The sequence below is a fragment of the Choloepus didactylus genome, chromosome X, assembly GCF_015220235.1.
Source record: "Choloepus didactylus isolate mChoDid1 chromosome X, mChoDid1.pri, whole genome shotgun sequence".
Taxonomy (NCBI): domain Eukaryota; kingdom Metazoa; phylum Chordata; class Mammalia; order Pilosa; family Megalonychidae; genus Choloepus; species Choloepus didactylus.
In genome coordinates this window covers 191,976,152-191,994,623 of record NC_051334.1, presented here as the reverse complement: position 1 = coordinate 191,994,623, position 18,472 = coordinate 191,976,152, and the positions used below count along the sequence as shown (strand labels likewise).

The window sequence follows — 18,472 nt, the reverse complement described above, 5'->3', positions numbered from 1 at the left end:
AAGATTTTTAGCTTAATGCCCTTGAAGAACACAAGGTGGACTGGTTCCTGTAAGATGTCTTTATTAAAGGAAGAGGAGAGTAATGTGTCCGGGTGTCACCGTAACTCCTCTAGCCACACTGTGTTCATACTTTAAAGGATGAGTATTTTTTTAAATGTCTGGTATATGTGTGGGCCCACCTGGCCACTGTGCTAGGGCTTCATTTACAAGAAATCAGCTGGCCCTACCCACTGGAACTCAGGATAGTCATACACACAAAAACCAACAGTAAACTTCCGTTTTTCCATTCTTGCCCTTTGGTCTATTTGTTGCCATACATTTTATTTCTACATATGTCATAAATGGCAATGTACATTGTAATTATTATTTTAATTAATAGACTATTTTTAAAGTAGTTGTAGGTTTACAGAAAATATTCACAGGTCGTAGAGAGTTCCCATATACCCCTTAACAGCCCCCCACAGTTTCTTCTGTTATTAACATCTTGCCTCCCAGTGGGTGGAACTTCGAGCAGTGCACCTGGTTGTTCATTTTGCTTGGAAGGAGAAATGGCCAGAGGTATGTTTGTATACCTATTCATGGGCTGTGGCCAACTGGAAAATTGGTGACAAAGAGGGCTGGGGGAGAGGTATGTGGATAGACCTTTCTGAGTGGGAAAAAACCATGAAGATATTTGTGTCCCATGTGAATGCTCACCATAGTGTGACTTCAGCAGAGGAAGATTCTCATAATCAGGTGGAAAAGATGACCCGTTTGGTGGATACCAATCAGCCCCTTTCCCCAGCCACTCCTGTCATTGCCCAATGGGCTCATGAACAAAGTGGTCATGGTGGTAGGGATGGAGGTTATGCATGGGCTCAGCAACATGGACTTCCACTCACCAAGGCTGACCTGGCCACAGCCACTGCTGAGTGCCCAATCCTACTTGTTTAGCTAGACATGACTAAAAGAAGCCAACACCAAAAACCCCATTGATGTGTTTTTGAAAATAGATGAGAGTCTGAGTGGGAGGGGTGGGGAAAAAGCCCATAGGAATGTCATCTCAGACCTTAGATGAGATGATATAACAGTGTCTTTGGTGATACATGTTTTCCAGCCTTTGTGGATAAATATTCTTAATGTTTACTCTATAGGAAGATAGAGGGGTACAGTGGAAAGGGTGCTGGGGTGAAATGATCCTGGGTCCTTGTTCCAGCTCTTCCACTAAGGAGCATTATTTACCCTGAGGGTCAGCCCCTTCGTTTCTAAAAGGGGAGTACAGAGACCATTTGAACAAGATTATTCAATGTACCTACGATCATGATAATGGCAGGAAAAGGACACAGGGTGGGCAAGGAGAGTAGGGCTGGCACAGTGGTGCATCAGTGAAATACTTTGTTTCAAAAGTATGTACACCAAACACTAAAATCAAGTAATTAAAAGAGGACATATCAAAGCAGGTCCAGCTTGGAAATGGGAGGCCAGAAATCTATGCAGAGAGCCAGGTGAGCCAATACCCTGAGCAGAAGCCAAACCACCCTACTAAAAAGGACACGTGGCTTTAGAGGCAGTCCATCAGTAGAAAACTCACTGGCTGAACTCCAGAGTTTGGGGAAGGTAATTTGGAAGAGGAGTCAAGCGCAGATGCTCTAAAATAAGCACATCTTGGGCAATGAGAACAGGTTCTGGGGAAGAAATGGAAACTAAAGTAAATCCCATCATGATCCGTAAAGCGACGAGATCTGGAGCCAACAGCAGCTCAATGACTCTCCAAAGGGCAGCGGGGAGTGTGGTCATCCTATCATGAAACTTATGGTGCTTTGGGTAACACTGGGGTTGAGGCGGGAGAGGAGAGCTCCCACCATGACTGGGCACAGCCCTACTCTGGGGACAATGTGACTGAGAGGCAACAAAACATGATGCTTTCTGTGGGCCTATCTTGAGAGGGACCAAACAACTGGCAAGAGCAGCTGGAAGAGGGAGACCAAGGCAGGGAGGAGGTGGGGGAGGGGAGGGAGAAGAAGGGGGCTACTGCCTGAGACTAGGCCAATTAGCCTGGTAGGGACCACCAGATTCAGGAAAGTAGAGTCACCCAAGGCCGAGGGGAGTCTAGGCAGTACCCAAGCTAGGACTAACCAGGGGCTGGCCCATGAGCACATCAGAGGGGCCATCAACAGGCCTCTGTCTTTAGGGGTGAGGGTGGAGATAGGATCATGGTTTCTCAATTCATCCAGGGCCTGGCCCTGTGAAAACGATGTGCCTGTCCACAGATGGGGGCCATTTTGGCCACCTAAATGATTATCTTTCTACATTTTTAGAAAAGAGAGAAGCTGGGGGCCTTTCCACTCATCCTCCCCCTCCCCTGCCCAGGTTTCTCTCTCCCAGACTGCCTGTGAGCCACCTTTGTGACATCACATGACAAATAAAGAGGATGATGGTTTAAGCAGCTGGTTGCCTAGCTGCTGAGGCTCTAGAATTTTCTGGACACTATTTATTGGGCATCCCTGTGCTCACAGAAGGCATTTTTGACTTGACACAAAGGTGATATGGTCTTGTGTACAAAATGCTCCTGATGCTAATCTAGCTCCATGACTACTCAGGGTACTAAACGAAGAAATAAAGGCAAGCTGGCCCTATCTGTTGGTGAAGAGCCAGAAGAAGGGGCCCCATCTACTTCTTCAGCTGCTCTAAATGTGAATCCCAGGGAATTCCTGGACTGGCACAGTGACCAAACTGCAGGCCAAGGTCCAGGCTCCGCAGACAACCTGCAATGACAGGACCAAAACCAAAGCACAGAAAATGGGGAAGAAGGCAACGACATTCGTGAGCTCACCTTCCCAAGAAAGCTTTGGAGGCTAGTGGAGAATGACAAGTTCAAGTCTGTGTGCTGGAATGACAGTGGGGACACTGTGATCATCGAGGTGGATCTTTTTGAGACGGAAATTCTCCACCGGACAGGCACGGACAAAATTTTTAAATCAGACAGCTTGGAGAGTTTCATTTGACAGCTTAACCTGTATGGATTCAGAAAAATATGCCAAACTGACTCTTCAGATCACTCTCCCAGCAACAAGACGATGGTAAATACAAAGTACTTCTGTTTCCCATTTTCTCTGTTACTCGAGTATCTTCATAGAATACCAAGATGAATGATATACCGAAAGAGTTTACATTTCCATGGTTAACACTTTTCTTTTTAATGTGAGACATTATGGAAAGATGAAAGTGTAGACTTTGAAAGTATAAATTGTGATATTAAACTGCAACCCCTTTAGAGATATTCTGCAGGTATGACTAAACTCTCCAAAAGACCAGTTAATATATACATATAGAGAGATTAACTCCTTAGTCTATGAATATATTTATCTTTAGTGGGCTCATGATTTAGAACATACTTGCCAACAATTTTAGTAAAAAATCTGTTCTCCATAGCAAAATGAGACTGTTACAATTTTGTTTTTTTAAAAAGGAATAAATATTTTATCCCAGAATGAATAAAATGATTAATTTTGTTTCAGTTCTACCGCAATGCCAATTTTAAGAGAGGCAATGCCTGGCTCTTTCAAAATATTCAGAGAAGAAGATGCTTCAAGAATAATGCTCAGCCAGAGACTGCTGCACCAACTCCAAAGAGAAAGAAGCAGGAAGCCACAACACCATCCAAGAAAAACCAGCACATCAATTCCATGAAAAAAAACAATGAAAATTCCCAGAATAAGGAACCAATCATTCAGGTATCCACTGGGAACCCGGCCTTCACGTTCACTAGTACCTGGTCTTTGGGCAGTGTAGTTGGGCCTTCCGTGAACAACTGTCCCCCTCCTCAGCCAAATGTCCCAAGTGGGAAGGGCACCTCCCAGCGTGGCATGTCTGTACCTCCAGCTACTGCTGGACCTGCAGGTGCCGTGGCATCGCCCATGGCCCTCCAAGTTTTCCTAAACAGTACTATCATGATGCTTTTTTACATCATATGCTACTGGATCCTGCTGGCTGTCCTTTCAGTCTTAGCTCCAGGTGCGCCCACTGACGGGCAGCAGAGGTCCGCTGGCTTCCGCTACAAGCTCTATGAACAGTTCAAGTACAATCCAGCTCCATGAACTCATGGGCCACTGGTGACCAATAAAGATCACCATTTTGTACCGAAGAATCTATTTTTGGTTTAATAAACAGAAACCCATGAGGGAAAATAAATAATCCAATGAGAATTGCGAGTCTGTGTTGTTCTTCACCCTCTACTCTATACATGCCTCATCAGCAGAAGCCAGAGACTGAAGAGCCTTTCCCAAGACAGGTTTGGTCCCCGTTGTACTCTTTTGTTTCCAGAAGCAGCATTTTCACCTACTCAGCAAAGGATTTTGCTAGGGAGTATTGAGGGCAAGTCCCGGAAGATCTGGTTCCCTCAGTCTTGCCTGGGTCCTGTTTTCTTTTCCTCATGGGTATCCCTAATGTTGGGAGGAAGTTTCTGATTAGCAGCTGAGTGTCCCTAGTCCAAGAGCACTTCAGGCACTTCCCAGCTCTCCTCAGCCCAGGATAAGAGCCCCTTCTCCCCCCACACCTGTGCCGTGGCTGACCTCATACTCCCCTCTGGCGTCAATGACTGCCAAACCACCCACCGGTTCTCTGTCGTCTGCCCAGACCTTTCTCCTGCGCTCCAGACCCAAAGATGCAACTGCCCACCGGGGCCTCCACCAGAATGTCAAGTTTCAACGTGCCCCAAAATGAACGGGTCTTCCCTCAACCTGCTCCTCCTCACAGGTTCCCCATCTCAAACGAAGGGCACACCCTCAGACGCCATGCCCCCAGGGCAACTCCTCCTTCCCCCTTCCCCCTCATTCCTCAATGGCCCCATCCGCCTGAAGCTTTCCCTTTCCTGCTTGTAAATCTCTCTTCTCCATCTCCACTGCTGCAACCTTACTGAGGTCCACGTCGCTTCTCACCTGGATTACTCCAAGTCTCCTCACCCATCTCCCCGTGACCAGCTTCTCTCCTTCAGTCGATCCTTATCACTGCCACCCAAGTGAGCTGGCCAGAACCCACATCTGATCAGGCCGCTTTCCTGCTTTAAACCCATTAAGGGCAGCCCAGTTTATTCAGAGGAGTCCACAGGCCTTGACAACACCCTCCAGGCCCTTCAGGATCTGCCTCCTGCTACTTCTCCAGCCTCTGACCTGGTCACTCCTTCTCCCACCCCATATGCACTTCAGCCATGTTGCCCTAGCTGTATATTTTGGAAGCATCAGGTTCTCACCTGCCTTGGCACCGTGACATACATTTTCTCCCCTAGTCCTGGCTGAGTCCCCTCATCTTTCAGGATTCAGCTCAGATGTCATCTCTTCCAAGAAGCTTTCCTGGACTCCCTTGGCTGGCTTCAGTGCCCAGCCCTGTGCTCACATAGCAGTTTGTGCCTCTATCAATCAATCAGAGTGCTGCACTCATCAGTTTGTACATCTGTCTCTCCTCTAGACGGGAGCTTCCTGAGAGAAGCATCTGTAACAGCCCAAGAGGGCTTTTGTAGTCAAAGAACTAAAGAAGGCACCAGACACGTTCTGAGACATGAGCTTTTATTATGGGGCTGACCTACAGGGTGGGAAATCGAGTCACATTGCCCTGAATTCAGGAGCTGCTCTGAATGGCGGTGGGTTCAGAGCTCAACGTGAAGATACTCTGCACTATGTGTGTGTGTGGGGGGGGGGGGGGGCTGAATAAGCTGGATATAAGGGCTCACCATTCCAATGGATATGAGAGCATAAAGCGGGAGCAGGGGTGGTGGGCTTGCAATATAGGGAGGGATTGATTGTAATCAACAGGGAGGAGGGAGGATTATAGATTATCTTGTAGATAACAGTATCTCAGGGGGGAGGTAGTTTTGGGTATAGATTACATTTAGCACCTGATTTTACAAGGAGAATAGGTCAAACCTTAACTGACCTAGGTCACGCAAGCTGCTGTGTGGTCTTCAAGGCTCTTGGGGAATGCCCTGGGCCCGGGGTTCCCACAGCATCTGTGTCTGAATCCCCAACATCAAGCAAGCCTCTCTGTTGAGTGCTCTGAATAAATGAAAGAATGAATGAAAGTGCAAGAGAGAGCCAGACAGTAAGACTCTTGGAGAACCTCTGAGGAGCCTTAACAGATAAGAAGGAAAAATATGCAACATATGATTCACTAGTGTATGGTGCTTTCCACAGCTAGAGGCCTTCACTCTTCTTTCAAATATGAGAACAGCTTTACCAGTTTTTTTGGTTTGTATGTTTTGATTATAAAAAGAACACGGGCTCACTATAGAAATTTTAAATAGAGAGCAGTATGAAAAAGGGACTCTCATCTGGCATTCCCCTCCCCAGAGGTCACCTGTGAAGGTAGATGCTGCTTTCTGGAGCATGATTTTTCCATTTAACAGATTATCAACCACATTCTTTCACATCTGTACATCTTTATCTACCTTATTTTTCATTATGTGTATTGGTATCCCATTGTTGGTTGTTCTGTAATTTACCTAACTGTTCCTTTAATGATGGCACGTCACAGGCTGCTCTGCATTTTCTGCTGCTATAAACAATGTTACCACAAACATCTGTCGTCTGAGGACATGTTCAGGAAGATGCTTTGATCATGTGGTATGCACATCTAAATTCAGATACACGCTCCCAGACAGCCTTCCACAAAGGTGCCCCCATTTAACTGCCACGAGCCATGGACACCGGTGCTATTTCCTCACACACTTAACCCTGAGAATCACCATCCTGCTTAATCTTTGACAACCTGATGGGTTGTAAGGATTGCTTGCTGTGGTTTCCATTGGATTTCAATGTTCCCCATGTGGCCTGGCCATTTCTATTTCTACTATTGGGGTATGTGACTGGACAGGAGAGTTGCCTAGTTTCCACCATTCAATTTCCTGGCCAACCCTTTTCTCAATACCACAAATGCACAAGGATCAAATCCAGACTGCTGAGTGGAATCTCTAGTGAGAACTGATGTTAACTGTAAAGGCAAGAAGCACGGCTAAGTCCCTTCCCGCCTTGTGCTGCAGAGTACCTGCTTTGTGGACTGAGAAGGAAACACTTTCTTACTTGTCTCAGCTTCGTCATCTGCACGATGACAAGAGACATAATAAAAGATCATTAAGTATGAGACAGCAACGTGGGCCAATGGTACCAGAAAGATGTTCTACTCAGCAGGGTTTGCAAACCAAGAGCGACGAGGGCCTGACTGATGGGAGGCCAGTCTGATGGTAAACACACATGGCCACTTCTCTTAAGGTTCTGCTATTCATGGCAGCAGGTCCCTCCTCCGCTGCTTGGGTCAAGAACCCATGATGCACCAGCCAGCAGCAAGGAAAATCATTTCGTGTCAGTGGGCCGCATTCTAGGTGGGGCATCGACCCAGAATTAAAGAGAAAAATGACACCTCCCCTCCCATTGTCACATGGCAACGATTCACCGTTGGTGGCCCACAATCCCATTCCACTCCCTTTAATCTGATTCAACCACTTGGACAGGCCACGCTGGACACAGTGCCGCAGACCACAGAGCTGAGCACTGCACAGCCTCGGGCTGCGGTGAGTTCCCAGCCTAACGGCCAAGCGGTAGGTGGGAAGGGCTGGGTATGAGGTCTGACCAGTGCGTGTGGGCACGTACACTTGCGTTTCGACACACAGACAGACGTACGCCGCCGGGGCAGACGCTTTAGACGGCTCGAAGGTGGGGAGGAGGGCCAGGAAAGGGCAGCCTGGGGCCCGCCCTGCACGCCTTCCCGACTCCGCAGCCCGGGAAACACCGACCCGCGGACGCCGGGGCAGGAGCCAGGACGACCGCCTCCCACGGCCAGGCGAGGAGACGACGTGGGGCGCGGAGACAGGGCGCCAGGACACGCCGATCCTGCGCCGCCGCCCACCGGCCAGGGACGGCGACAGGAACCCGGGGCGTTCCAAAGGGCTTTCCAAAGGGCTGCGCTCGCCCAACCACGGACGCCCCTTCTCCGCGGGGCCGCACGTAGGCACGTACCCACGCACGTACGTACACGCGCGTGTAGTGCGCCGTCTCGCAGCAGTACGCAGCCACGCACGTACGCACGCACGCCACGCCCAGGCTCCCTAGGAGACGCTGACGACTTGCCGGGCCCTGACGCGCCGGCGGCCCGGCTAAGCCCCGAGGGCTCGAGGCCGCGGCCCGGGAGGGGCGGACGGGAAGGAAGAAAAGGAGCCGGGGGAGGAGGAGGAAGGGGCGGGACGAGGCGCGGCTGGGGGAGGAGCGGGGCGGCGCCGTGGGAACGAACTGCGGAAGGAGGGGCCGGGGACGGAGCTGGCGGGGGCGGAGCTTAAGGGCTCTGGGAACTGCGCGCCGCGGGTGGGCCGGGCTGGCTCCGCGGCGGAGGTCCGGCAGCGCCCCCCTGAGCTCTAGCCCGCACTGCACCCCTCGGAAAAGTCACAGTGGCAACCTCAGAACCCACAGCGACCTAACCTGACCCTGAGTATGTTCCCCGGAGGGCACCGATACTGGAAAAGAGGCGGGAACTTGCCGCCGTCCTCGGACCTCTAGGCTGGGTCCCGCCCCCCACCCCCAGCCAGCTCTCCTTTCCCCCAGACCCCACTAAGGCCTTTATGGCAAGTGAAAAAAAAATCCCCACTCTTTGTATATCTTGCCACGCGTCAGACCTGACGTGTCCAAAACACAACCCATTTTCCCGTCAAACCTGCTTTTTCTCTTCTGTGTCTCAGAGGCTCAGCCTTCCACTCAACGCTGCCATGCTTTGTTCCTCCCCTTCCCTTCCCTGGCTCCTCGCTCTCCACACTTACTTGATAACGAAGATCTATGGCCCTGTCTCTGAAATACTGGTTAAAAATAAATGCTCCCCTTCCCGTGTCCCCACTGATGCTTCCTGAGTTCAGGCCTCATTGCCTGGTGCCTGTGCTGTTACAGGAGAGGCCTAATCGGCCTGTGGCTTCCTGCCTTTCCTCCCTCCAGTTGGTCAGTCCCCTATTGAAAACCCTGTCAAGGCTTCTCTTGTTTGGGTTCAAACAACTTCAGGGAGCCTGGGAGGGGCTTACAGTCTGCTCCAGCTCTCATTCCTTCCCTATTGCCTAACACTCCTCCAGTTCACACTGTGCCCCATAGTCATTGTTCCCCAAGCCCAGAATGTTCCACTATGCCGCCTGGTTTTCACCCTTGCGGTTCCCACAACCTGGAAGGCCTACCTCCTCTAATGGCAAATTGTTCTTCCTTCAAGGTACACTTTTAAAATCACCTTCTCTGTCCCACCCCCCAAGCATGTGCCTCTGAGTTCTCCTAGCGTTTTGTTCATTAGGCTCCTCTCATTAGGCTTGTAATTGTTCCCTAAGAGTCTGTGGCCTGCAGAATCTCTGACTTCCTTGGATACGAGGACTGTGTCTTACTCGTTTCTGACAGCTGAGTGCCTGGGTGCTTAGAGAATGTTTTCTGAATCAATAAAGGACTGTTTTCTCTTCTTTTCTAGTGAAATGCACCTGCTCTTTCCTTGGTGAAGCTGGAGGAAACAGGAACGCTGGATATGAGGTGAGGGGGAGAGGGTACCTATCTCATGGAACTTCAGTGCAGGGCTCTAGGCCCAGGAGTGCTTACGTGCTTCTGGGGAGCACCCCAGAACTTCCACTTAGGAGTTTTGAATCACGAGCTGAGGATCCTGTGGAATGGTGGGCTGTTGTTCCTCCTGCACCCTGTTGTTTGAAGAAATAGAGCTTGCCCAATGAGCTAGATACTCCCCAGCATAAGGCTGTGAGTGGAGGAAGACCTTGATTGGACTCCCTAAGTGAGTATGCTGAGAAGCAGGGTGGAATTAGCACAATAGTTCATGATCTCCCTTGGGAGTAGAACAAAGGACCCAACTGAGGTCTGCTAAGGGGGTAGAAATCCAAATATAGTGATGCACATTGCTCTTCAGCTCACAAGGCCAGTTCACTGCCATAGTGGATGGGCCTAGAAAGAAGAGCTTCACCATGTTTTGGGGGAGCAGGGGCAGGTATTTGGCTACCCCTGTGAACGAGACCAGATTGCAACTCAATATTGATTTTCATTAAAAATTAAAGATGGCATCAAGCCTTAAAGCAATCTTTTTTTCTGAACACCACGTAGTGTACTCCGTGTAACAGTCTCTTCACCTGCTGTTCCCCATTTTCTCTCAACAAAGCCCTGGCAGGAACGAGCCTTCACACCCTCCCTTCTCTGGTCATCTCTCAGCAGGTTAGTCTTCACCTCCCCAAACCATTTCTGCTTCTGTCTTCCACTTGATGCACCTTCTTTGGGTGCCTTAGAGCCCCTGTGCTGCTGTCAACCAGCTGCTGAGAGTTGGGGACTCCTCCTGATTCAGTTCCTGTGCTCCCTCACAGCACTGACACCTCCACAGCTTTCCCTGACTCACGGGGTTAAGGGTGACTCTGTCTCTCAAGCTCTGCTTTCTTCTCTAGACTGTGATTCTATTCCCGTAATGCAACCTGTCTTCCCTTTATGAAATCCTTGCTATTTCCAGGGGTCACTTTTTTCCAAGGCAATGTACCACCAGGACATTGCCTTCTTTTCTGAGACTGCAGCACCTGCTTGGAGTCTTCTTCTTGTTCTCATCCCGTTAGCACTTTGGAGAACTCACTGTCCATCCTGATGTACCTTCTGAGAACTTGCCTTTACAGTTTCTGCTCCTCCTCTCCAGGGCCCTCCGTCACCAAGGTCCGCCTGCTTCCCGGGCTACAGCTGTACCTGGGAACTCACCAGCTCCGGACATCTGTGCGTCCACCATCTCTGGCTCTGCATGCCCTCTCTCTAGCCCAAATTTCTTCCTCCAGAGCCTGTTCTTTATGCTCAGTGTGATTTCTCACAACTCTTCTCATTGTCTGAGCCCGTTACCCTTTCTCTTCCCTTCCTTCCCTACTCAGTGTTGAGACCCAAACTACACCTTCCCTGCTAGACTCTTGCCACCGCACCCTCTCCCCGCTGGACTCTCTTGCTTCATGGACTCTGAGGTCCAGCATGAAGGTGCCCTTCTCCAGAGAGGGTTCCGGTTTGCTCCTGCCAAGGGTTTTGGAGCCCCACTGGTCTGGGACTGGTTTGACTCAAACACGTGGCTTCCCTGGCATATATTTATTGGCCAGTTGGGTTTCCTAGTCTATGAAATGCCTCATATTTCTATTGAGTTGCTTTTCCTTTTTGTATCAAATTGTAGAAGCTCTTTGTGAAGTCTGAGTTCTAATCCCTGTGTTTGTTATTTGTATTGCAAATTCCCCTCCTCCTTGGAGGCTTGTTTTCTCTTCTCTTTGCAAGGCTATTTTGGACTCAATATTCTCCTTGACCCTAGTGAACCCCAAAGGTCATGAAGTCTCCCACTGCCCCTCTCGCCTGATGCTGTAACCCCCCGACGCCCCACCACCTTGGATGAGTACCTTCCCGAGGAGGCGGCATTCATGCTGCCAGTTAGGAAGGGCCCCTTCTTGCCTCTTGCATTCATTCATCCACTGTTTAGCTTTAGTTTGTGCCCTGTACTCACATAGGAGAAGCCCTTTGGCAGCCATGTTGCTGTGTGAAGATAATGAGTCTTGTTTTCTTCTGCTCAGACACTCCCCATTTTATCCCCTGATCCTGAATCTGGCCAGTTTTCCAGACCTCTCCCCCACCTTCCTCTCTTGCTCCTCTCCCACTCTGGTTTGGCTGTGTCCCTCTTAACATGACCCAGATTGGGGTACAAAATTGAGAACCATATTTATTTCTAGTTTTTGTTAGAGATACCACATGTCTAGAGAAGAAGATGCATCACAATAAAGCTGCAGATGTGGGCAGGCTACTTTCACGCCACTGGTTAGGTGTGCTGCTGGCCAAACCACAGAGTTGGAACCCTTGAGGGCACCTTTTCCCCCGCCTTGCACTCATGTTTTCTTGTTTACTATCCTCTTATGATAGTACAACCTCCTTCAAATCAGCAGCAACCTGTATGCTAGGCCTGACAGAACTTGAGGGAGGGGTTTAAAACACCATGCCATAGCTGAGTGGACCTGTGGCCCAGCGTATTTGTTTATGTGGTTCAGATGTTGGGGCAAGGGGTCTAGAGGACATGTTGCTGGCTCATAACCATGGTACGGGACTTGAATTAGCAGATGATTGTGCTCTCTGCAGAAGACCTGTTAGGCCAACTCTTGAATATCTGCATGCTCCGTGTAGCAACTTTGGATAGTACAGAAAAGTATATGAAGAATCAGGAAACCAAAGAATACTTATAAGGACATTACCCAGAGGCAGGAATACTTACAATTTGGACATATTTTCTCCCATTTCTTTTTCTGTGCACGTTTTCTTTACTCAGTTGAGTTCATGTTGTGTTATCATTTTGTCTCTTTCATTTAGTGTTAAGTTTGACCCATGCTCTGAAAGGTTCTTCAGAAAGCATCTCACTAGCTCTGCTGCTCATTCTGGAGTATACTGAACTCCAGGCTCTCCCCTCTGAAGAGCCAACTGGTAGATCCTCAGGGAACAGACCATCACACCTTCAATCCAATGACATCCTCGGCTCAGAAGCTCAAGCATGGTGGACCTCCTGAGATGGAGTTTATTGAGTTTCTGGTTATCATTGTCAACTTAAATACCATGTCTAGAAACTTCTGGTTGTTCTCCCTTCCCCAGTGTTCAGTCACCTGATGCATAATCCTCCTAAAGGAAAGAACTGGGGGATCTTTCCTACTGTATACTTACCCCTGCCTCGACTTTCCTGGGTTCAGCACTGTAAGTCCCACAGCAAACTGGGATGGTGAGGTGCCCTACTTGGCAGCCCTGAGATGAGGGGGGAGCAGCTCCTGGGAGAGACTATCTGTGGGGAAAAGACTTGTGTGATTTTTTTCTCCCATGGGGGTGAGAGGTGTTTGCTGGTTCTTAGTGGGAAGGGCTGGGCCCCTGCTGCAGGCTCAGAAGTTTCTGAGATGTCTGCAGAATCCAGATGTTCCATTTCCTTTCCATGTGTTGTCCCAGCTGGGCTTCTGATGTTGGCATAACACACCTGCCTTGGTTGAGCCTTGACCATCTTTGATCCTCAGGTTTTGCTGCTTTCCCACTACCTGAGATGAGCGCTGCTTTGTAAGCTACAAAGAGTCTCTGGTGCTCCTGCTTAGTTTTCAGTTGTTTGTTAATCACCCTCAGCTTCTTCTTATCCCCTGGTGGGACATGAAGCAACTTAGTCACTGCCATCCATTCCCATTGTCCTTAGAGTTGTCACTATGTTTGGTGCCTGGCTCTTATCACTTGCTAGGAAATTCCTCTGGCCATCCCGGCTCACCACCCATGAAAGTTCTAATATCTGGCCTACTGCCTTGTGCCTGGGATGTCTGCATACCACCCACCCCAAGGATGAGATCCTCATCACTAGCCAGGCAGGCTGTGAGAGACCCCATCTTACACCTGTTTTCTTGGACTGCTCCGGAATCAACTGTCTCGTGTTGGGTGTTCCAGAAAGCAGACCCCAAAAGGGAGTTAGGAGTGCCAAAAGCTTATTGCAAGCATATAAGCCACAAAAGGAACAGGAAGGAAGCGGGGTTGGGCAGGGTGTCCCTTCTGCCCACAATGCAGGCCTGACAAAGTGTCAGCCCAACAGGGAGCTGTGGAGCAAGGATCACCTGTTAGAGGGGCCTGCAGTGAGTACCGGTGGCCAGCCCTCATAGGGCCTGGCACACAGTAGGCCATCCAATCCATCGTAATTGAATGAGACTTGGTCCCCAGAGGAATTGTGCTGCCAAGCAAAGGCAGAACCATGGATGGTGCTTTGACCTACTTCGTGCTGTAAGCAGCTGTCTTGGTTGTGAGGGGGATTTGTTTCCAGGGTATTTGCTAACTGGGCATCAGCATGTAAGCACACCTTAATGGGAGGGAGCAGATCTGAATACAAAAGCATTCTGCTGAAAAGCAGCTTGAATTCATCAGATATCTGTTGAGCCTGTAAGAGGCTCCTTGAAGGTACATGCTCACCTCTGTTTTACTCAGGGCTTGTAGGGAATTTCTTATAGGCAGACCTTTGAATCATGGAGTCTAAAACAAGACAGAAGAAGTTAGGTAAGTGTGAAGGGGAAGGAGCCGCTAACTCTGGGTAAGGGGCCAGGAAGTCTTAACAGGCAGGGGCATCTGAGCTAGATCTTGGAGGTAAAATAGATTTCGTTAGGTGGAAAACGGGGGAAGGGCACCCTGAAAGGGCCAGGTACGTTGGGTGAACTGAGAGGTTTGCAGCCAGAGCAGATCAGCTTGTGGTGTGAGGTTGTGGGCTGTATTCTGGGGGTAGCAGGTCAGTGCATTACCTGGGTTTCATTGTGAGCATTTATTAAGTCCAGCTGTTGATTCTCTTCTGGAGAAGAATTTATTGATTCATGCATTTGGTCAGTCAGCTCTTCAATGGGCCAGGCAGTGTGTAGAATAAGATGCAACCCCTCCCCGGCTCAGCAGCAGCCTTGCCAGGACAAGCAGATCTTCCCTTCAGCTCTGATCCGAACATAGGGGTCTTTTGCTTTGGAGAAACCCTAAGACCACTTCATTTCCTGGCTTGTGATGAGGTTCCAAGCTCTTGTTCCTGATTTTGAATGAAGTTTAGAGAGTGGAAGATGACGTCAGGATTCTGGATTCTGAGGATTGGAGGGAATGGTGGAGGGTGGTGGGGCCACATCTCCCCAGGCGCCCACCAGAAAGTTGATTTTCCCTGTGTGGTGCCCTAAACTGCATGGGCTGAGCAGCACAACTGCTGGCGAAGGAAGGTGCAGTGCCGGTGTCCCCAGGCAGGGTTTGGCAGTACCACTCACCGACTCTGGAAATGCGACTTGTAAAGGAGGAAAGTGAGTTGTAAAGATAAGAGGATGAGGGAGGCTGGCTTTGGCAAATTGTATCACAAATGAATGCTTGGAGAAAGCATTGGTAAAGAGGCCCACTTTGTTTATAAAAAGACACCCCAGTTTAACCCTAGTAATGTGTTGGCTGATTCCTTATGGTGCCATCTGCTGGCTGAGTCATCCAACTTCACTTTTAATTAAAAGTAGTCTGATCAGAGGCATCATCCGCAGGCTGCTTCCAAGGCGAAAATCTCGGTGCAGTGCTATTTTTTTTTTTTAATTTGGGGGTGGTACATGTAAAAGTGAGGTGCTAAGACTAATATGTTGATTCATGGTACAATGTTTCTCCCTTCCTTCCTCTAACCATTTCTGCCTTCTCGATCTTTCTACCCGTCCCAAGGCATATTACATAAGATATCAGGTACAGGACAATGGGTGTTAACACAAACAGAGATTCCTAATGCTTATTGCCATGAAAACATAGCAGCACACTCTGTATTTTCCTTGCTAAGGGCCTGTCTGAGTCAGACCAGGCGTTGGTGCTGGAGCTCCTTGTTTGCATCCAGTGGGTCCGTGAGGATGGAGCTGCTTGCTTATTTGAGTGAACTGCATTGCTCATATTCTGGAACCAATGTGTAGAGCCACGCAGAGGGGCTGGACAGGTGGGTGTGGCCACAATGTTGTATAATGACAAGGTCCAGAGCCTGGTCAGTTTTGGCACCCCACAGATCTGGGTTTGAACTTCAGCTCTTCCTCCTCCTGTGTGGCCTTGGCAGTTACTCATCTCTCTGCAGCTCCCACTCCTCTCTTGTTGATTGCTCACCTTACAGGGTTATTGCCAGGATACACCCTTGCCCATCATGTTCTCTCCAGCCAGGGCTCAGGTTCTTAATCTTTGCTTCTACATTTGCAAGTTGGAAATTATTCCAGCAACACTAATCATGACGATTTTTCTTAGTTCCCGAGCTTTGTAAATTTCAGAGATTTCTAACAGTGTCCAGGGGACTGTAATGAGACCTGGGCAAAGTCCCTTAGGTTCTTTGGAGGATCTCAGTTGCACTATCTAGAAAATGAATAAATTGGTTTAGAATAATGGTTTTCAAACCTTCGTAGCTGCGGATTGCTTTGGTCAAAAGAAGTCTGGCTGAAGGGTCAACCTGCCAAAGTGGTCAAAGCCAGGCTGCTCAGTGGAAGCAAGGTTTGTTCCCCACACTCTTTCCTCTTCCCAACTTCCTTTTTTTTTTTTTATTATTAATAATAAATTTTATTTTGAAATAAGTTCACTCTTACAGGAACAGTTGTAAAAACAGTACAAACCCCCTACATAGAATTCCATCATACCCTGACCCCCCTCCCCTGATACCCTGATCCATCACCTTTAAGATCCTGTTACACCACTGTCTCTTTCTTTCCCTCCCTCTCTCCCTCCCTCCCTCCCTCCCTCCCTAACACCCATCATCTATTGCTGTCTTCTGAACATATGAGAGCAAGCTGCACATATCTTTGAACAAACAATATAATTCACATATACCTTTCCCATGAACAAGAACATTATTTTATGCAATCTCATTAAATGCAGCTAAGAAGTTCAAGAAATCCAGCATTGATACAAAGCTTACATTCTGTATTTCCTTTTTTTTTTTCCTTGTGTCCTATCTGTGTCCCTTTGAGCCTCCTCTCCTCCGACCTCAGATCCCTTCCAGGATCATCCTTGGCATTTAATTTTCATCTATTTAGACTGTCTTTTCCCAACTTCCTTTTGGACCATTCCTCTTAGAGGCCCACAAAGAACACCACAGAGCACAGTTTGAAAATCTCAAACTTGAATGTGCATTTGGATCCATCAGTGATATTGTCAGAAATGCAGAATCTGACTCAAGTTCTGGGGTGGGGACTGAGATTCTGTATTTCTCACCAGAACCCAAGTGATGCTGAGGTGGCTGGATCATGGACAAAATTCTTTTAATGCAATTTTATTGAGATATGTTCACACACCATATAATCCATCCAAAGTATATGAACAGTGGCTCACAGTATCATTGTATAGTTGTGCATTCATTGCCATGATCAATTTTAGAGCATTTTTATTACTCCAAAATAAAGAAAAAATAAGAATAAAAAAAGAACAACCAAAACATCCCATACCCCTTTTCCCACCTTATTATTTATTTGTTTTTTTTTTGTCTTTGTTTTCTTACTCATCTGTCCATATACTGGATAAAGGACATGTCAGTCGCAAGATTTTCATAATCACACAGTCTCACCATGTCAGCTACATAGCTATACAATCGTCTTCAAGAATCAAGGCTACTGGGTTACAGTTCGATGGTTTCAGGTATTTCCTTCTAGCTATTCCAATACACTAAAAACCAAAAAGGGATATCTATATAATGCAGAAGAATAACCTCCAGAATGACCCCTCAACTCCATTTGAAATCTCTCAACCACTGAAACTTTATTTTGTTTCATTTCTCTTCCCCCTTTTGGTCAAGAAGCCTTTCTCAAGCCCATGATGCCAGAGCCAGGCTCATCCCTGGGAATCACATTGCCAGCAAGATTTACACCCCTGGGAGTCGTCATAGACAACATTTTGGCCACCAAGGGTCTATCACTGAGTACCTCTTACCTCACATTCTTTGATTCTGAGTTCCTTCTTACTGGTGCTCTGACTGAATCATATATTGAAAACTTGTATAGACTGAATGTTTCTATTGAGGGATATGAAGGAGGCTGCATGGACTTGTTTCTCTGTCAACTTTGGGTGTATGAAGTATTTGTAAAATATTTTGTAAAGATCACAATTTGGGCTAAGAAGCTATAGGATTATCCATTCATTTAGGGTGAATTGCACTTTGGTTCTGGGAAATCTGGACCCTTAGGAGGTCTAATTATGAGAGAGTTAATGAACACTTTACAAAGGCGATTCTGGCAGAAACCAGTCATGGCCTGCTTTGAGACCGTGACAATGCCTGTCTCTGTGCTCTAAGTCTAAGTGAAGGTCTGGTATTGTGGGCAGCTGTTTGTGTGTTTGTGTGGCATCAATGTGCTTTCCTAATAATTGTACTGATGTGGCACTCAGAAAAAAGCCTCTATGTAAATGCCCTCTACCCTTTTTATCTGATGCTGAGTTGAGTGTCCTGATGTTGGGAGAACACTCTGTCTTCTGCATTCTGTTCGGGACTCCTATGTGAGTGGCCAGAGGATCAGCTGCTGTTTGACAGATTTTAGGTGTTTGCTTGTCAGTATTTTTCTGTTTCAGTTTAGCAATGTCATGGCTAAGATGGGGAGCCCACTGTGGTGAGGGTAAGAAGAACCCAATTGCTGGAGTGGCCAGCATGTTCGTAAGGAATGTGACAGAAGACCAGAGTGCTCTTTGCAGCTTTGCCCTGGTCTTTCATTCAGAAGGGTGACACATTCCCCAGGAGGCAGAGGTGGCATGTGCACAACTGAGAAAGGGAGGGTGGATCGAATGCCAGGCCGAGTCAGAACATGGAGGTGTTCTTTTGTGCTCGACTGGAGAGGGGAGCAGTCTGGTAGATGTGTGTTCTGAGGTATAGTTGATGGGATTCTTCAGTGTCAGGTGGGTGGGGACATGCAGGGAATGTGCCATGTCTTTTCCCTCCTCCAGGAACTGAAAGTTTCAGGGGCTTTAAGAAAGGCAAACTCAAAGGTTCTGGAAGC

At 48.2% G+C, this 18,472-nt stretch overlaps 1 pseudogene; it reads left to right on the top strand.

Annotated features, from left to right (window-relative positions):
- The first annotated feature begins 8,274 nt into the window (after nt 1–8,274).
- Nucleotides 8,275–18,472, top strand: part of LOC119523119 — a 148,744-nt pseudogene continuing 138,546 nt past the window's right edge.